The sequence below is a fragment of the Cynocephalus volans genome, chromosome 8 (assembly GCF_027409185.1).
Source record: "Cynocephalus volans isolate mCynVol1 chromosome 8, mCynVol1.pri, whole genome shotgun sequence".
Classification (NCBI taxonomy): Eukaryota; Metazoa; Chordata; class Mammalia; order Dermoptera; family Cynocephalidae; genus Cynocephalus; species Cynocephalus volans.
In genome coordinates this window covers 140943934-140962368 of record NC_084467.1, presented here as the reverse complement: position 1 = coordinate 140962368, position 18435 = coordinate 140943934, and the positions used below count along the sequence as shown (strand labels likewise).

Genomic DNA, 18435 nt, shown 5'->3' with positions numbered 1-18435 from the left:
CACAGCTTTATTTCTCCTTCTGCCATACTTGTGCATTTGGCTATACACAGCAGAAAATGAAATTAATCTTCTTTACCTCCTCCATTGCATATCCAACCATCACACATATTCGTTCATCAATGTACAGAACAACCAATCAGCAACATTTACTGAGTGCCTGTTATAGCTACCTCTTGACTTCACAAGAACTGTGCAAATAGACAGTGTTATTAATATGATTGTTCTTATGATTCTCATTTTAAAAATGAGAAATCTGGAGTTCAGTAAGTTCAGGACACAATCATGTCTGAGGTGGGTTTCTCACCCAGTTCTGTCAACTTCAGATCCCACATTCTTGCCCCTTGCTGTATCTACAGGTTATTGAAAGGTGACGACACATGGTAGGTGCTCAAGAAATGTTTTTGAATGAACACATGAACAATGAACCATTTCCATGAAACCAGCCTAGCTCGACTCACAGGCTGCTGGAGCTGGTCTCCCCTGTAGGCAGCAAGGCCCAGGAGAGCAGAAACTAAGGGTCAACTCACCTCAGAATCCCTCATCATGCCTGGCACACAGTAAGTGCCCAAATATGTATTATGTTGAATTGATCTGAAGTCTCCCCATGGCCCATGATGTGAACTTTTTTCAAGGCTAATTTAGAATTAGAACAGAGACCTTAAGAAAGAGAGTGCATTTCCGATGACAGGAGCCACCAGCCAGCTTTGGTCACTGGAATGGGAAGTTTTGGCTCCCTCCTCCTGAGGCTGGACTCCAAGCCCTGCTAGGTAATGCTGGGAAAAGCATGTGACTCAGACAGCAGCAAAACCACACAGCGGCATGCCAAGTTCAGAGTCACTGAAGCAAGTAGTGTAAATGATGAAATTTAAAAGACAGAGGCCTTTTTAGAAAAAGCCAGGGTACCCAGAAGTGACAGCATTGAAAGCTGGGTTTAGGTGGAAATGAAGAGCATCGTCCCCCTCCTCCTTGCAGGAGGTCCTTGGTGAGTGGCTTATAAAATGCCCTTTTAAGTCCCTGAAGGAGCTGCCTGCCGCATCAGCGAAGGCTGGGAAGCTCCTCACGGTCATTTGTAACATAACTGATGTTCTCACACTCTTTCTGCCAAGGCCGCTCCTCATGTCAAACAGAATGGACCGGGGGCTCCACAGTTCATTGTGTTTTACATTTTCCCCCTCTTTACTGCTCTCGATTTTCACTCTTCCAAAATGACCAGGCTCTGGCTCTCCCTCGTTCAGCAGTACGAGTTCCTCCCTCCCAGACTGTTCACAGCTTCCTCTCCAGCCAGGGAAGGGCCCGCCACTGCTGGCGTGCAGGGTGCTTGGCTGGCCCTGGGTTCTGTCCTCACCCACTTACCTGTGTGAGAGGGGCAGGGCTCATGCCCTTCTAAAGGAACCCAAGCGCCATGTCTGCTCAATCCCCAAATGTCTGCCAGACGGCAAGGTGTTTTCAGTGACTGGCACTGACTGGCACTTGTCAAACGCTGGGACGTCTTTCCATGCACCACCTGAGAGGGGGTGGAGAGAGGAGAGAAACTGACACACCGTCCTTGCCGGACATCGGACTGGGTGCGCGGTGGACAGCAGCCCACAGCAGTGCCACTTCCCTGGCTCCAGGTTCCACAGGCTCTTCACTCAAGAGCGCGGGACGGGCTTCAGGGTCTCCTGTGAAGAAACTCATAAACGGCATTTGTAAAGTTTCCTTCCTCAGCTCTTCTCAGATATGCTTCAGTTCAAAACGCAGATTTCATTCATCCCAGATTTTCCAGGACGCTTCCAATTTCATGCAGTGCTATAATTTTTAATAAATTCGCTTAGATACGTTTGTGACTGAGTATTTCATACCATTTTAAGGCATTTCATGTACACAGATTCAGGAATCTGAAGAAAAAACTTTTTAGTCAAATGCTATACCCTGATTTTTGAATCAGGCGTAATGTTCACTATGATATGTTATAGACCTGGGGTGCACATCAGAGAGGAAATGCATTTGCTAATTCAAAAATCACTTCTTAAAAATAATTCTTTTGAATAGCTCTTCTTAAAAACATAGTTCTTTTTTTATCTGGCTTTTTTTTGGGGGGGACAAAGGTCTCGGTTTAAGGCACCCCCATTGCAGGAACAGCCCCCAAATCTTCCAGCTTTCTCCAGACAGATTCTTGACCATGTGGTTTCAACCTCCCCCCAGACTGAAAATCAGGATGCTTTTCTCAATCCTGTAGCTACAGCTGCTCCCACCCTGAGTGAAGAAAGAAGCTGGATTCTACGTCTTGGGCACCAAAGAGAAAGGCCTGCCCTTCCCCAGAGGGCCCTCTGGACTGGCTCCCCTCCGTCTCCGTGGATGGCCCACTCTTTCCAAACCACTGAGTCATTTCCTCTCAGGGACTCTCCCACCAAAACCTTCCTGTTTGCTTTAGCTGTGGAGCTCCTCTCTGAGTTACTGTTTCCTTCCCCATCCCCACTGAGCTGTAATTCATGGCCCAGCACCTTGCAGCAACCCCTCCCATCTCTGGGCTGGAGTCTCTACAGTCTGTACACATTTGTACAAAGTGCCAAAGTTCCTAAAGCTGTGGGGAAATGGAGGATAGCACTGCTTTTCTGCAAGGTAGTGCTCAAAGGAGAAATTGGGAAGATGAGTGTCGGGCACCCGCGGGAAAACCCTCCTGCCAACAGCCTGTCCCAGAGCAGTCTGGCAGGGCACTTGGGAATACTAAGCTTTGATTAACGTTCTCTGAGCTGCTCAACTCTGAGCAGCTGCTGAGTCCCCTGGAAGACGGCTGTGGTCTCCTCCAAGCTCTGGTTTGGAGTGTCCTGTGCACACCTGAGACCTGCTGACCCCAGGGATAGTTGCTGTGTGGTTAGTGGCATCGAGGCAGGACTCTGTGGGATGGGAGAAGACACTGGGGCTCTTTGGCTCAGTGTTGGGGTGAAGAGAGGACAGAAAGAAAAGACATGATCATAGTCAACATGGCACTTTAATTCCTCCATCGGGCTTATTTTTCAGGGAGGAAGTTCTCTGTTCCAGCACAGAGAACTGATGTGTCTTTCTCATAGCAGGCACAGTCTCAGAATATGCCAGCCCTTCTCTAAATAGATTCTTGATCAAATGAAATGTGTGGGCCGCACTGAGCACAGTGCCCTTTTTGCCCTGTGGGTATTTGGTAAATGTTCCTTGAGGCTAGTTCAAGTGAAGTTCAAAAACAATCCGTGGCAGTAAGACAGACTGCAAACTCTTCGTCTGCCGACTCAGAGTGTCCATTAGCTGTTCACTTTATCAGGTTGGTTGGCCTTACGAAAAGCCCTTGGGAGATACTCCAGGGTGACGGGTCTTTGGCCACCCCTTAAATCCCATCACGTTGGCAGGCCCTGCCCCAGTGCTGTGCGGGGCCCACGCGTCTGACACCTGCTAATGAGCCGTGCAGCAGTCCCAACTGCAGCCCACTGCCACTTGGGAAAGTTGCTTCCAAAGTACAAAGGTACTTGGAAAAGTTCGCGGAAAGATCTGTATTACATATTTTTCCGCGAACTTTTTGCAGTGGCCTTGTATACCTGCAAGTGCTAATCCTCACCGGCGTTGTGTGCTCTGGTCCTGGCCCCTGCCCTGATGACTCAGCCCTCCAGGAGCCTCATCTGCCTCCTGTGCTCTCCACCCGTCCGCTCCTCTGTGAACTCCTGGGTCCTGTGCGGTGAGTCATCCTTCCGTCTCCGCTTAGATTTTCAATCTTTCCGTCCCCACTGGCCTTTTCCAACGAGTCTACAAATTGCTTAATTCCCCCATTTCCAACCCACTCGTCCCGCTGCCTGCTTCCTAGGTCCTTCTCTTTATGCCCTCCCGGAGGCGCCACGCACGCTGTATTCTGGGTAAAGGAGCAGCGTTCCAGAAGTTTTCCATTATGTAGAACGCAAGCTGAGCGACAAGTCCCCTCCTTGTGCAAAGATGGGTCCCCGCGCCCCCCTCCAATCACTGCCTGCGTCTCTCCTTCCCTCCACTGTCAGCTTCTTGCAGGAGCAGCCTCTTGTTCCTCGCCGCTCCATGGGAAAGTCTCCGTGGACTTCTTGCCAGAACGTCCAGGGGCCCCTTTAATCTTCACGCTGCTTGCCCGGAGCAGCTGAGACACGTGGCTGTCCCCTTCTGCGAACACTCTCCTCCGGGCTTTCCTGCTGCTGCTGTTCTCTCCTGGCTCCTCTTCCGTCTCTGGCCGGCTCTCCTTCTGCAGTCTTCTCCCTGAAATCTCGATGGTTCTAAAAGCTGTTTCCCCAGCCTTCTTTTTATTCCTATGCCCTCCCCGGGCAATTTCATTTACTCCCCTGGCTTTGATTACAACTCCTACACGGATAACTTCTCTTTCTTTCTTTTTAAATTAAAAACCTCTTATAATCACAAAGCAGCATATGTACAGATACACAAAAATAATAAGAAAAGTGAAATACACGATTCCCACCATCCAGAGGAGACCATTGTTAATATCTTATTGTATCTTTCCCAAATATTTATGCCGTGTTTTAGTCTGTTTTGTGTGGCTATAACAGAATTACCTGAGACTGGGTAATTTATAAGGAAAGAGGTTTATTTGGCTTATGATTCTGGGACAGCTGCATCTGGCATGAGCCTCAGGCTGCTTCTACTCATGGTGGAAAAGTGGCAGGCAGCTGGCAGGTACAAGGAGATCACACGGTGAGAGGGAGCAAGAGAGAGAGAGAAGGTGCCAGGGTCTTTTTAAGGAACGAGCTCTGGAGGGAACTAATCCAGCGAGAACTCACTCATTAATCCCCCCTCCCCCAGGGACAGCATTAATCCATTCATGAGGGATCCGCCCCCATGACTCAATCAGTTTCCAACACTGCTACGTTGTGGATCAGATTTCGACATGAGTTTTGGAGGGGACAACACATCCAGACTCCATCATGCATATATACATATACACACAGACACCTATCTTTTTACAAAATGAGAACAGTACTGTTTTGTAAATTGTTTTTTTTTTTTTCAGTTAACGATCTGAAACTTTCCATGTCAATATGTGTCAGTATGCTTTATCTAGAACCCAGTCTATGTTTAATTACCTAAATCATCCCCAAAATGTCCTTGTAGCTGATTTGTCCAATTAGAAACCAATCCAGGCCTATACATTACATGGATATATCTTAAGCCCTTGTGCCCAGCATAGACATGACAGTGTGCTTGGTACATGAATTTGGCCTAAATGGATTTGGCCAGTTAGCCCATAGAACAACCCGCCTCCTAGATTTGACTAGTTGCTTCCTTGTGCCTTCATTTAGCTTAATCTCTAACCCTCTCATTTCTTATAAACTTAAAATGCAAAGGCATGATGGATTCAATGCCAACCTTGTTAACTAGGTTATGTCACAGGAGATGTGTACTTCATATTGTATTTTGTCATGAGATACATATTTTCTGGTTGACCCACGATTAGGGATCAAAGCATTGACCAATCAACAGTCTTACCCTTCCGTGGTAGTGTTATGTTTTCCCCCCTTGTGACCCAAAATTAATCTGTTTGGTGTTATTTGGGCAATATATAAATGTCCAATTCCCCCTCGACAGTATGCTAATGCCTTTAACACCAGTTTTTACTTGTTGCTTAAATCAATAATTTTAGTAAGAGTTTAGAGTGATTATCAGTCAGGGTTCCTGGTTAAGTATATTTTTATATTAAAAAAGAACTATTTACTTAGGTGTGGCAGTGCCGAGGGAAATATTACCAAACCTAGTCCTTAAGGGGCAGGAGGAAGGAGGCTCCTCTTGCTGCCTGGGGCTAGCTGCAGCCCTGGGAGCGCTGCTGCCAACAGGAGGTTAACAGAGGAACGCAGTCATACCCAAACCATGACCTGGCAGGGCACTCAAATGAAACTTTTCAGAAAACTTCATTCTCTTTCTTTCCTGAAGGACAGTTGCAGGACAAAGAAGGTTAGACATCAGGTACTGGAGACAACTATGCCTTTTTAGTGGCTGTCTGTGCATCAGTTTTACTACTGACATTTGTAGGCATTGGAAAAAACAGGAGAAATAAGGTGGACACCACTGTCAAGGACGATTGACCTCTGCATGCCAAAGCACAGGTGGGGGCAGTGTGCTGGCATTTGCGATCATGGTATCTCCCCTGCCAGGTAAGTATTGTGCTGGCATTTGCAATGGATAATTGTATCTGTTAACAGGTCTTGGCCAAAGCTATTTTGTCTCCTTGCAAGAAGTAATGAAAAACAATATTAGTCTCAAGGAAACATATCCTCTCCCCTGAATAATTATTTGCTTTGATCTGCATTTAAAAGTATACATGCACAGAGGAGGGGAAGTTAGTATCACCAGCCGTTCACCACCCTGGGGGGAGTATGTTCTCCTGGTGCTAAGTATTAATGAAACTTCTGACGGAGTGATTGTCAGGTGCCCTTAGATAATTTTTCTCAGCATGGGAATAAAACACTGCTTTTCACTCACTACAGGTTAAAAGAAATAGAACTGATAACGTGTATTATGTAATTCGACCAAGGCTTGGAGACAGAAACATGCTGGTTTCATGACTAAGGTTTCTTCTAGCTGACAAGCAACTTGAGAATATCCTTTGATTACCTGGGATGCCAACGGTGTGGGACCGAGAGGGAGAAGATTAGACGGAAGGCTGACGTGTCACTGACCAACTGGGTGGTCCTGAGTATGTTATTCAATCTTCCCAAACCGGTGTTTACATTCATAAAACAGCGATATCATCATGCCACTGGTTACAGGAGAACGGGCTTTGGGAGGCAAAGTGAACAAGAATGGGTTCTGGAGTCAGAAAGACCAGAGTTCAAAACCTAGGTGATGCTGGTTACACGAAATGAGGCAATGTCACCTGGCCCATAAGCCTCGGTTTCTTCACCTATAAAACAAGGACAGTGTTAGAATTTACCTCATGGGCTGTTTTAAAGATTCAATGCTGAAAAGCACTTAACACGGTGCGGTGCTGGCAATGACTAAGCACTCAACGCTTTGTTAGTGTTAGTAGCTGTTCTGTGGGAGGCAGGATTCTAAAACGACCCGCAATATTCCCACTCCTGGTGCTCATGTCCTGCGTAGTCCCTTTGAGTGTGAATGGAACCTGTGAATCCGATGAGCTATGACTTTTGTGGTGATATGACATCACATAGCAAAAGGGAGCTGACCCGGGGTGGACCCGACCTAATCAGGTGAGCCCTTCAAAAACAGAGAGCTTTCTCTGGTAGAGAAAGTCAGAGAGGTGTGCTCCTGCCAGCCTGGGGAAAGCAAACAGCCATGCTGCAAACGGCCTGTGGGGACCATGTGGTCAGGAACTCCTGTGGCCTCCAGGAGCTGAGTGTGAGCCCCAGCTGGCAAGAAAAGGGGAACTCATGCCTACAACCACCAGGAACTGAATTCTGCCGACAACCTGAAGGAACATGGAAGAGGACCTTGAGTGTCAGATGAGAACTGCACACAACCAGTGCCTTGATTGGAGCCTTGTGAGACCCTGAGCAGAGGATCCAGCTACACTGTGCTCAGACTCCCGAGCCACAGAGTTTGTGGTAATTTATTCACAGAAATAGAAGACTAATTATGCTGTCTAGAGTTAATCAACACTTTTTCTGTTGCTCTTTCTATGTCTATTGCTGTTCCTAATTGCTCTTGTCTAATGCAACACTTGGCTGCATAAATCACAACAGTGCAGGAATTACAGGAGGTACTGTTCTTCAGTGCAACCCCCCTGTCTTCTACTGCTCATGGGTTGGTGATGGTCATGGGAGGAGCAGTTCATAGAAGTCTGTGGCTTTAGAAAGCAACAAAAATATCATTGGAGCTGAGTCTTTCCTGGAAGACAACTCATTATGCAAAAGCCTTTTTCTTTTTGGTTGTATCCTATTTGACTACAAAGGACTTGTCTGAACCTGAGGCCAGACTTAGCCAAATCATCTGCTGAAGAGTTTCAGGTCTTCACTGAGTTTATAGTATGTTGGGAAAAGCAGGCCTTAAACAATTAATTACACAGACATAGAATTATAAACTGTGGGGGTGGGGTCGCGCAGGCGGCGGGGGCGGGGCTCTGCCGGGCTGCAGCCGTCGCCGGGGCTCATTGTGCAGCCGGCGGCGCCCTGTGCGGCAGGGCCCTGGACCCGCGCGGGTCCCGGGGATGGTGAGGAAGGCGCGACTGCGCCTCGTGTCTGCCGTCAACCGCGGGAGGATGAAGCTGCTGCTGGGCATCGCCCTGCTCGCCTACGTCGCCTCTGTTTGGGGAAACTTGGTTAATATGAGGTCTATCCAGGAAGACAGTGAACTAAAAATCGAAAGCAAGATTGAAGAGATTGTTGAGCCACTAAGAGAGAGCATCAGAGATTTGGAAAAAAGCTTCACCCAGAAATACCCGCCGGTAAAGTTTTTATCAGAAAAGGATCGTAGGAGAATTTTGAACTGGAGGCGCGGGGTTCGTGGGCTCCCGTCTCACTGACAAGCTCATGATGCATGGCCACGAGGTGACTGTGGTGGACAACTTCTTCACAGGCAGGAGGAGGAACGTGGAGCACTGGCTCGGCCATGAGAACTTTGAGCTGATCAGTCACGATGTGCTGGAGCCCCTGTACACCGAAGTCGACCAGATTTACCATCTGGCATCTCCAGCCTGTCCTCCAAACGACACGTACAATCCTATCAAGACGTTAAAGACCAGTACAATCGGGACGCCGAACTGTGGGGCTGGCCAAGCGAGTCGGTGCCCGTGTGCTCCTGGCCTCCACGTCGGAGGTGTCTGGAGATCCTAAGTCCACCCTCAGAGCGAGGACTACTGGGGCCACGTGAACCCCACAGGCCCCCGGGCCTGCTATGACGAAGGCAAGCGAGTGGCAGAGACCATGTGCTGTGCGACACGCAGCAGGAAGGCGTGGAAGTGCGAGTGGCCAGAATCTTCAACACCTCTGGGCCGCGCGTGCACATGAACGACGGGCGGGTGGTCGGTCGGCAACTTCATCCTGCAGGCGCCCAGGGCAGCCGCTCACGGTGTCCGGATCGGGGTCTCAGACCGGGGCGTTCCAGTACGTCAGCGACCTGGTGAACGGCCTGGTGGCTCTCACGAACGGCAACGTCAGCAGCCCCGTCAGCCGGGGGAACCCAGAAGCACACACAGTCCTAGAATTTGCTCAGTTAATTAAGAACCTTGTTGGTAGCAGAAGTGAAATCCAGTTTCTCTCTGAAGCCCAGGACGACCCACAGAAAAGCAAACCAGACATCAAAAAGCGAAGCTGATGCTAGGACGGGAGCCTGTGGTCCCCGGAGGAAGGTCTGAACCAAGCCATTCGCTACTTCCGTAAAGAACCCGAGTACCAGGCAAATGACCAGTACACCCCCAACCAAAGCCTGCCAGGATAAAAAAGGACGGACCCGCCACAACGGAGCCCTCACGCGCAGGGCACGGGCTCCCTGTTTTACACTCACGGGATGTATTTTTTGTTTTTGTTTCTTAAAAAAGACTTAAAACTGTTGTCATGAAGAACAAACTGGAATTTCATTCTGAGGCTTGCTTTAATGAAATGGATGTGCCTAAAACTCCCCTCAAAAAACTGCAGATTTTGCCTTGCACTTTTTGAATCTTTTTACGTAAAATAGCGTAGATGCATCTCAGCATATTTTCAAGTTTTTCACGTTGCTGTGAGAACTTATGTCGTGACTGTCATTGACAGTTTTATTTACTGGTTTCTTTGTGAAGCTGAAAAGGAACATTAAATGAGATGAAAAATACTGATTTTATTTATGAAAGTAGGTACTTATGAGACATTATACTATGCATAAAGAAAAAAGAACCTAGCAGTATTGTCAAGCAGGTGGTGCCCCGGCATTTATTTTCGGGCAGATAAAAGAATTCTGTTTGAGAGGTTTATGTTTCTTTTTTCTAATTCAGAATTTTTCCAAGGTCTAGTTTTTAGTTACGAACTTGACTTTGAAATATCTCTGTTGGTTATCATGATCAAGTATATTTGAAATCCCTACTGTGTTGTGCTGCATATTTGGGGTGGGGGGGATAAAGATAACATATTCTTGGTTAACCATGGTTAAATATGCTATTTTAATAAAATATTGAAACTCAAAAAAAAAAAAAAAAGAATTATAAACTGTGTGGTGTGTGTTAAAGAAAAAGTAGACTATCAGAGAATCTTGAGCCTGGGGGTTCAGGGAAGACTTTCCCGAGGAAATGACCCTTGGGATGAGATCAGAAGGACAGGAAGGAGCTGGCCAGGCTGCGGGATGATGCAGGGCTCTGCAGAAGCCTCGGTCCAGTGCTCACTTTCCGCAGAGTGCATGACTCATTGGGTCATCTGGGACACTATCATCTGGTATAGACCTGCTTTCAGAAGCGTTTGTGTGTGGTTTTGGAAGTAAGTTGGAAGGGGAAGGGAACTATAGTGACAAAGCAAGAGGAATCTATTATAATCATTTAATGAATCCTCTCCCCTCCAGTTTTCTACCTAAATGAGGAAGCCAGGCCAAAAAAAAAAAAAAATTAATATTAAAAAATTCATATTAAGAGTAAAACCAATAAGTAAAATGATGCCAGATCAGTCAATTTTTTTTCCCTTTCCACCTGTGCTAGTATTCTGAATTACTAAAAAAGTCGTATGGCAGAATAAACAGAGTTACTTATCAAGCTAATTAGCCATAGACTGTTTCCTAAGTGGCCATAAAATGGCAGATATCTTTATATATATAGTGAAACAAAGTACGTGTATTAAACTTAAAATTAATTGAGATTGTTACCGTGATGGTCATTTTTTATCTTTGCACGCATAACTCCTCAAAATAATATATATTCTCATCAGGTGCTTCAGAGAAGCACTGGCCTTTTTCTTGACAGGTAGTGTGTATTTTGGCACCAGATTATTGGATGGAAAAATACAGGCATTTTCCAAGCCCTAAACACAGCATGTGCCATCTATTAGTTTGGATTTCTTCCCTAACTGTCATCATATCAAAATGTTGTGGTTTTTCTAACGCAAAATCTATCCAAATCTGTCTTTGGACTCTGAATCCAGGAAACCTGGGTTTTATCACTGGGTTGGTCACAGATGCACTGAAAATGGGCAAGTCACTTCCATCTTCGTCTGAACTTCTCCGTCTGGCAAATGTCGATTCTGACACTCGCCGCAGATAATGTTTGCAGACTGTTTGCCGGCCCTGGCTGGTGGGCAGCACGTAATTGCAAACTGTTGCATCCTTGTTTTCCTGTCCTAAAAACTCTCCTCTTTCCTTAGAAACTAATTTTAAATTAAAAATATCACTTTTAACGTATGGACACATGGCAATAAAAATTCAGTTGGCACAGGAGAGCAATTTTTTTTAAAAAAGGAAAGGTTTTTCTCCATGGCATTCCCGAAAGGTAATAGCTTAAATTTCTTTCTATTTTGAATCGTTCTGAGGCCATTCTCCACAAAAATAATTTACTAGCCCTTTATTTCTTATGTATCACCTTTCAGTGTATCTGTTGCTCTCCCTAAGGAAAGATGAGACTCTTGGCTCACTTACACTTCCCCCTGAACAAGGACTGCCAGCTGTATTTTATTTTGTTACCACTTTGATGGATACTTCTATAGCTTTCCACGATACATTCAACCTTGCATTTCTCGATTCATCCTGTTTTAGACAGTATCTCTTGACTTCCCTTTAAGACAATGAGGAAATTAACAGTCCTGACTTCCCATCCCCCTCTCCTCCCCCCACGGCCACTCCCAATGTCACAGCTTCAGTTCATATAGTTAATTTTACATCGTCAAATTTTATAGAATTGATACTTTCTTATATGAATATACTTGATTTTTCTGTGTGTCGGCTGTTTGTTAAGTATAAACATAGCCAGAATGTATAATATTTTAGTTAAAAGTATATTATTCATTATATAATCAATTCCATTCATTTCAAATAAAAGCTATTTATTGATTACATACTCTGTGCCAGGCACTGTTCTAAGAGCTAGGGATACATCAATGAACACAGCAGCCAAAGCATCCCTGCCGTCATAGAGCTTAGGTTTTAACATACGTTTAGACTCATAGAAAGTGTTGCTATTCCATGTTTTTTAACCTGTGCAAATAGGAAAGAAATGTACACACCCAAACTGGGAGGAGGAGGAGGAAGTAGAGAAAGCAGGGCACCGAATTTTTATCATGTATTATTATAATGTGCCTTGACTTTCTCCCTAAGTTAATGCAGAATCATCAGCATTTTACAGGAGATTTATTTTCCTGTTGAAGGTATTCTTTCCAGAGCCTCCTGACTTGCTAATATAACTTGAGTTGTTAGCTTTTAAAACCTGTTTTTTAATATCATCTTGCTGAAGGTTTTTTTGGATGTGTTTACCATGGGGATTTTTTAGTTTTTGTTTTTTCTAGTTTTACTTTGTATTGAGCATCTGGGTTTGGTTGTTTCTTGAATTCCAGGTCTTTCTCTTTCTTTTATCTTACTGAAATAAATTATTGGGAAATACATTGTATTCAAATAAGGGCTTTTTAAAAACCCTTTTAGTCTTCCATTTGGTTGATAGTTTTTGCTGGGAATAGAATTGTTAAAAATCAATTTCCATTAGAACTCTGAAGGTATTCTCTCATGTTCCAGTGAAAAAATCTGATGCCAACCTGATTTTTGCATCACTGGGGCTAATTTTTCCTGCCCACCCACCACCCCACAAACATTAAGTATTCTTTTCTTTAGCCTTGACAAAAGAAATTTCACAAGAGTATATTTAAATGTGAGTCTTTTTAAAAAATTAATTTCTCTGGGTACCTTATAGGAGCCTGTTTTTATAAAATTCTTATCATTCTTCAGCTGTGGAAAAATCTCCTCCTTTCTTTTTTTCTTGGATAATGACAAATTACTAACCTTTTGGAAATCATAGTAGATTGGGTAGATTTGGGCCCTCTTATATTGTTTTTCCACATTCCTTCACTTTTCCTCACACTTTATCTTTCTGATTTTTTGTTCTATGTTCTGGGCGATTTAATGAACTGTTTGATCCAGTCTTTCTATTGAATTTTTTATTTTGACCATGATGTTTTCAATTTCCGTAAATTCTTTCTTGTTCTTGAACAGCAGCCTTTTCTTGTTTTATGGATACAGTATCTTATTCATTTAAAATTCCCTTCTCTTCCTTGAATCATCCGTTTCCTTTGTGTCCCTTGCTCTGTTGTCCATCTTATCTTTTGTGCCAATAGCTTTCCCCCCATGTGTGAATGAAGGATTGGACTGACTGCCATGGGTAGCTGATGTGGGCTGCCTCTGCCTTTTAGGGCCTGTTCATGGATGAGAATGCTGGCCTTATGACCTGGGTGTAAGGTCAGGGCCCTGGCCCTCAAGCTTTACTTCAGGGCAGCTGGGCCCCAGTACTAGAAAAAGAGGGTCTGTTCTGAGGAGCCAGTCCCCACTCTGCAAGCCCTGGACCCTCTAAAGGGTAGTTTCTGGTTCCAGCCTGAGGGTAACACTCCCTCGGTATTCTGGAAGCTAGGTGAGAGAAGGCACGGCCAGTCTACCCAGCCATCCTGTAATCAGGTCTCCAATCAAGCCCCCACCTCTGGCTCACCTCCGGCTCTGTCTCTTATGTCTACTGATTCCAGGCTCTCGCCTTGTGAAATGTTCTCAACTTTTTGCAATCTTCTTCTGTGCATGTTCTGAGCTGTGTCTCTCTTTCTCTCCCTGACTTTTCTCTAGTAAAACTCACCTATCTTCCATTCCAGATGTTACTAAAAATCTTTCACCCCTTCATGTACTCACCTCCTATTTTCAGTATATATGAACTTATTCTTGACTTACCACTTTTCTGTCATTTTAAAAGATTTCAAGGAAAATAGACATGTATGTCCTGCCCAGCATCTTGTATCAGAATCTGTTTTCTTTCTCCATTAAGACACTTAGAATATCACTTTAAATTGTGTCCTAATCATGTTGTTTTTAAACAAATATTAAAAAGAGACTGTTCCTAACCTTTTGTCTTGAGGAAATTGGTGGTTATTTTTGACTTAGTTTCTATCATAGCAAAATCTAGTCCAATTATTGATTTAAATATATTATCTCAGTAACTGTGTTCAAGTTACGGCATGTGCCCAGCATTGAGAATTGGGGGTTAGGCAAGAACCTCTGTATTCTAAAAATAACATTTTTAACACACAGTGTATTTGTTCCTAAGTCAGAAACCTGAGATTATACAGAGTTGTGGGCTTTTAACAACTCAGATGCAAGTCCTTCCTTGATTTTGGCAATGGTTTCTTAGATATGACCCCAAAAGCAAAAATAACCAAAGAAAAACTAAATTGAGCTTCATCAAAATGAAAAACTTTTATGCTCCAAGGGACACTGCTATGTGCAAATGTTTGTGTCGCTCCAAAATTTATGTTGAAATTCTAACCCTGAAGGTCATACATATTAGGAGGTGGTGTCTTTGGGAGGTGACTGGGCATGAAAGCAGAGCCCTCACGAATGGGACTAGTGACTTTATTAAAGAAGGCCTGAGAGAGCTCCTTCTCCCCTTGCACCATGTGAGGTTGCAGTGAAAAGATATCCATCTGTGAGGAAGCCTCATCAGACACCAAATCCTGGGCCACCAGCCTTCAGAACTGTGAGTACTAAATTTCTGTTGTTCATAAGCTGCTGAATTTATGGTATTTTGTTATAGCATCCCAAACAGACTAAGATAGACACCATAAGGAATTGAAAAGACAATGTGCAGAATAGGACAAAATATATACAAATCATACATACAACAAGGAAATTGTATCTAGGATTTATGAAGAACTCTTTCAACTCAATAAAAAGAAAAAATTCCAATTAAAAATTGGGCAAAGGGCCATGTATTTTCTCAGACCACAATGGATTAAAACTAGAAATTAATAACAAACGAAACTCTGGAAACTATAAAACACATGGAAGTTAAACAGCATTCTACTTAATGACATATGGGTCCAAGAAGAAATCAGGTAGGAAATCAAAAAATTTCTTGAAACTAATGAAAAGAATGATACATCATACCAAAACCTGTGAGATATTGCAAAAGCAGTATTGAGGGGGAAATTTATTGCATTAAATGCTCACCTCAGAAGAATGGAAAGATGGCAAGTGAACAACCTAACACTTCACCTTAAAGAACTAGAAAAACAAGAACAATCCAAACCTAAAGTTAGCAGACGGAAAGAAATCATTAAGATCAGAGCAGAAGTTAATGAAATTGAAACCCAAAAAACAATACAAAAGATCAATGAATCAAAAAGTTGGTTTTTTGAAAAGATAAATAAAATTGACAAACCATTAGCATGGCTAACTAAAAAAAGAAGAGAGAAGACTCAAATAACAAAAATTAGAAATGAAACAGGCGATATTACAACTGATTTATCTGAAATACAAGGAATCATTCGAGACTACCATAAACAACTATACGCCAACAAGTTTGAAAATCTGGAGGAAATGGATAAATTTCTGGACACACACAAGCTCCCAAAAACGAGCCATGAAGACGTAGAAAATCTGAACAGACCAATAGCAATAAAGGAGATTGAAGCTGTTATCAGAAGGCTCCCAACAAAGAAAAGCCCAGCACCAGATGGATTCACAGCAGAATTTTACCAAACATTCAAAGAGGAATTGACACCGATTCTTTACAAACTGTTCCAAAAGATTGAAACAGACGCAAATCTCCCAAACTCATTCTATGAAGCAAACATCATCCTGATACCAAAACCAGGTAACGATATAACCAAAAAAGAAAACTACAGGCCAATATCCTTGATGAATATAGAAGCAAAAATCCTCACTAAAATACTAGCAAACAGAATACAGCAACACATACATAAAATTATCCACCACGATCAAGTGGGATTCATCCCAGGGATGCAAGGTTGGTTCAACATATGCAAATCAATAAATGTGATACACCATATTAATAAAGTCAAACACAAGGACCATATGATCATCTCTATAGATGCTGAAAAAGCATTTGATAAAATTCAGCACTCATTCATGACAAAGACCCTCTATAAGTTAGGTATAGAGGGAAAGTATCTCAACATAATTAAAGCCATATATGCCAAACCCACTGCCAATATCATCCTGAATGGGGAAAAGCTGAAAGCTTTTCCTTTAAGAACAGGAACTAGACAAGCATGCCCACTCTCACCACTCCTATTCAACATAGTGTTGGAAGTACTAGCCAGAGCAATCAGAGAAGAGAAGGAAATAAAGGGCATCCAGATTGGAAAAGATGAAGTCAAACTGTCCCTGTTTGCAGATGACATGATCCTATATATCGAACAGCCTAAAGCCTCTACAAAAAAACCCTTGGAGGTGATAAATGATTTCAGCACAGTAGCAGGATACAAAATCAACATGCAAAAATCAGTAGCATTTCTTTTCTCCAATAGTGAACATGCAGAATGAGAAATCAAGAAAGCCTGCCCATTTACAATAGCCAGCCCAAAAATAAAATACTTAGGAATTGAGTTAACCAAGGAGGTGAAAAATCTCTATAATGAGAACTACAAACCACTGCTGAGAGAAATTAGAGAGGATACAAGAAGATGGAAAGATATCCCATGCTCTTGGATTGGAAGAATCAACATAGTGAAAATGTCCATACTACCCAAAGTGATATACAAATTTAATGCAATCCTCATCAAAATTCCAATGTCATTTTTCTCAGAAATGGAAAAAACTATCCAGACATTTATATGGAATAACAAAAGACCACGCATAGCCAAAGCAACGCCGAGCAAAAAAAATTAAGGTGGAGGCATAACACTACCTGACTTTAAACTATACTACAAAGCTATAATAACCAAAACAGTATGGTACTGGCATAAAAACAGACACACTGATCAATGGAATAGAATAGAGAATCCAGAAATCAACCCACACACTTACTGCCATCTGATCTTTGACAAAGGCACCAAGCCTATTCACTGGGGAAGGGACTGCCTCTTCAGCATATGGTGCTGGGATAACTGGATATCCATATGCAGGAGAATGAAACTAGATCCATACCTCTCACCGTATACTAAAATCAACTCAAAATGGATTAAGGATTTAAATATACACCCTGAAACAGTAAAACTTCTTAAAGAAAACATAGGAGAAACACTTCAGGAAATAGGACTGGACACAGATTTCATGAATACGACCCCAAAAGCACGGGCAACCAAAGGAAAAATAAACAAATGGGATTATATCAAACTAAAAAGCTTCTGCACAGCAAAAGAAACAATTAACAGAGTGAACAGACAACCAACAGAGTGGGAGAAAATATTTGCAAAATATACATCTGACAAAGGATTAATATCCAGAATATATAAGGAACTCAAACAACTTTACAAGAAGAAAACAAGCAACCCAATTAAAAAATGGGCAAAAGAGCTAAGTAGGCATTTCTCTAAAGAAGATATCCAAATGGCCAACAGACATATGAAAAAATGCTCAACATCACTCAGCATCCGGGAAATACAAATCAAAACCACACTGAGATACCATCTAACCCCAGTTAGGATGGCTAATATCCAAAAGACTATGAACGATAAATGCTGGCGAGGTTACAGAGAAAAAGGAACTCTCATCCATTGTTGGTGGGACTGCAAAATGGTGCAGCCTCTATGGAAAATGGTATGGAGGTTCCTCAAACAATTGCAGATAGATCTACCATACGACCCAGCTATCCCACTGTTGGGAATATACCCAGAGGAATGGAAATCATCAAGTCGAAGGTATACCTGCTCTCCAATGTTCATCGCAGCACTCTTTACAATAGCCAAGAGTTGGAACCAGCCCAAATGTCCATCATCAGATGAGTGGATACGGAAAATGTGGTACATCTACACAATGGAATACTACTCAGCTATAAAAACGAATGAAATACTGCCATTTGCAACAACATGGATGGACCTTGAGAGAATTATATTAAGTGAAACAAGTCAGGCACAGAAAGAGAAATACCACATGTTCTCACTTATTGGTGGGAGCTAAAAATTAATATATAATTCACACACACACAGACAAAAAAACCGGGGGGGGGGGAGAAGATATAACAACCACAATTACTTGAAGTTGATATGACAAGCAAACAGAGTGGACATTGTTGGGGGGGTGGGGGGGAGGGAGGGAGGTTTTGGTAAGGGGCAACAATAATCGGCCATAATGTGTATTGACAAAATTTTTTTAAAAAATTGGGCAAAAGGTCTGAATAGACATTTCTCCAAAGAAGATAATCAATGGCCAATAAGCAATGAAAAGATGCTCAATATCATTAGCTAACAGGGAAATACAAGTCAAAATCAGAATGAGATACCACTTCATACCCACTATTATGGCTAGAATTAAAAAGACAGATAATAAAAAGAGTTGGTGAAGCTGTGGAGAAACTGAAAACCCTCGTACATTGCTGGTGGGAATATAAATGGTGCAGCCACTTTATAAAATAGT

The 18435-nt window shown here is 43.0% G+C and overlaps 1 protein-coding gene and 1 pseudogene across 1 annotated transcript in view; both read left to right on the top strand.

Moving 5' to 3' along the window:
- The window catches only part of LOC134383934 (tRNA-splicing endonuclease subunit Sen15-like), a 91523-nt gene that overhangs the window by 63905 nt on the left and 9183 nt on the right, over positions 1-18435 (top strand). The window lies entirely within an intron of this gene.
- On the top strand, positions 8105-9472 carry LOC134383313 (UDP-glucuronic acid decarboxylase 1-like; annotated as a pseudogene).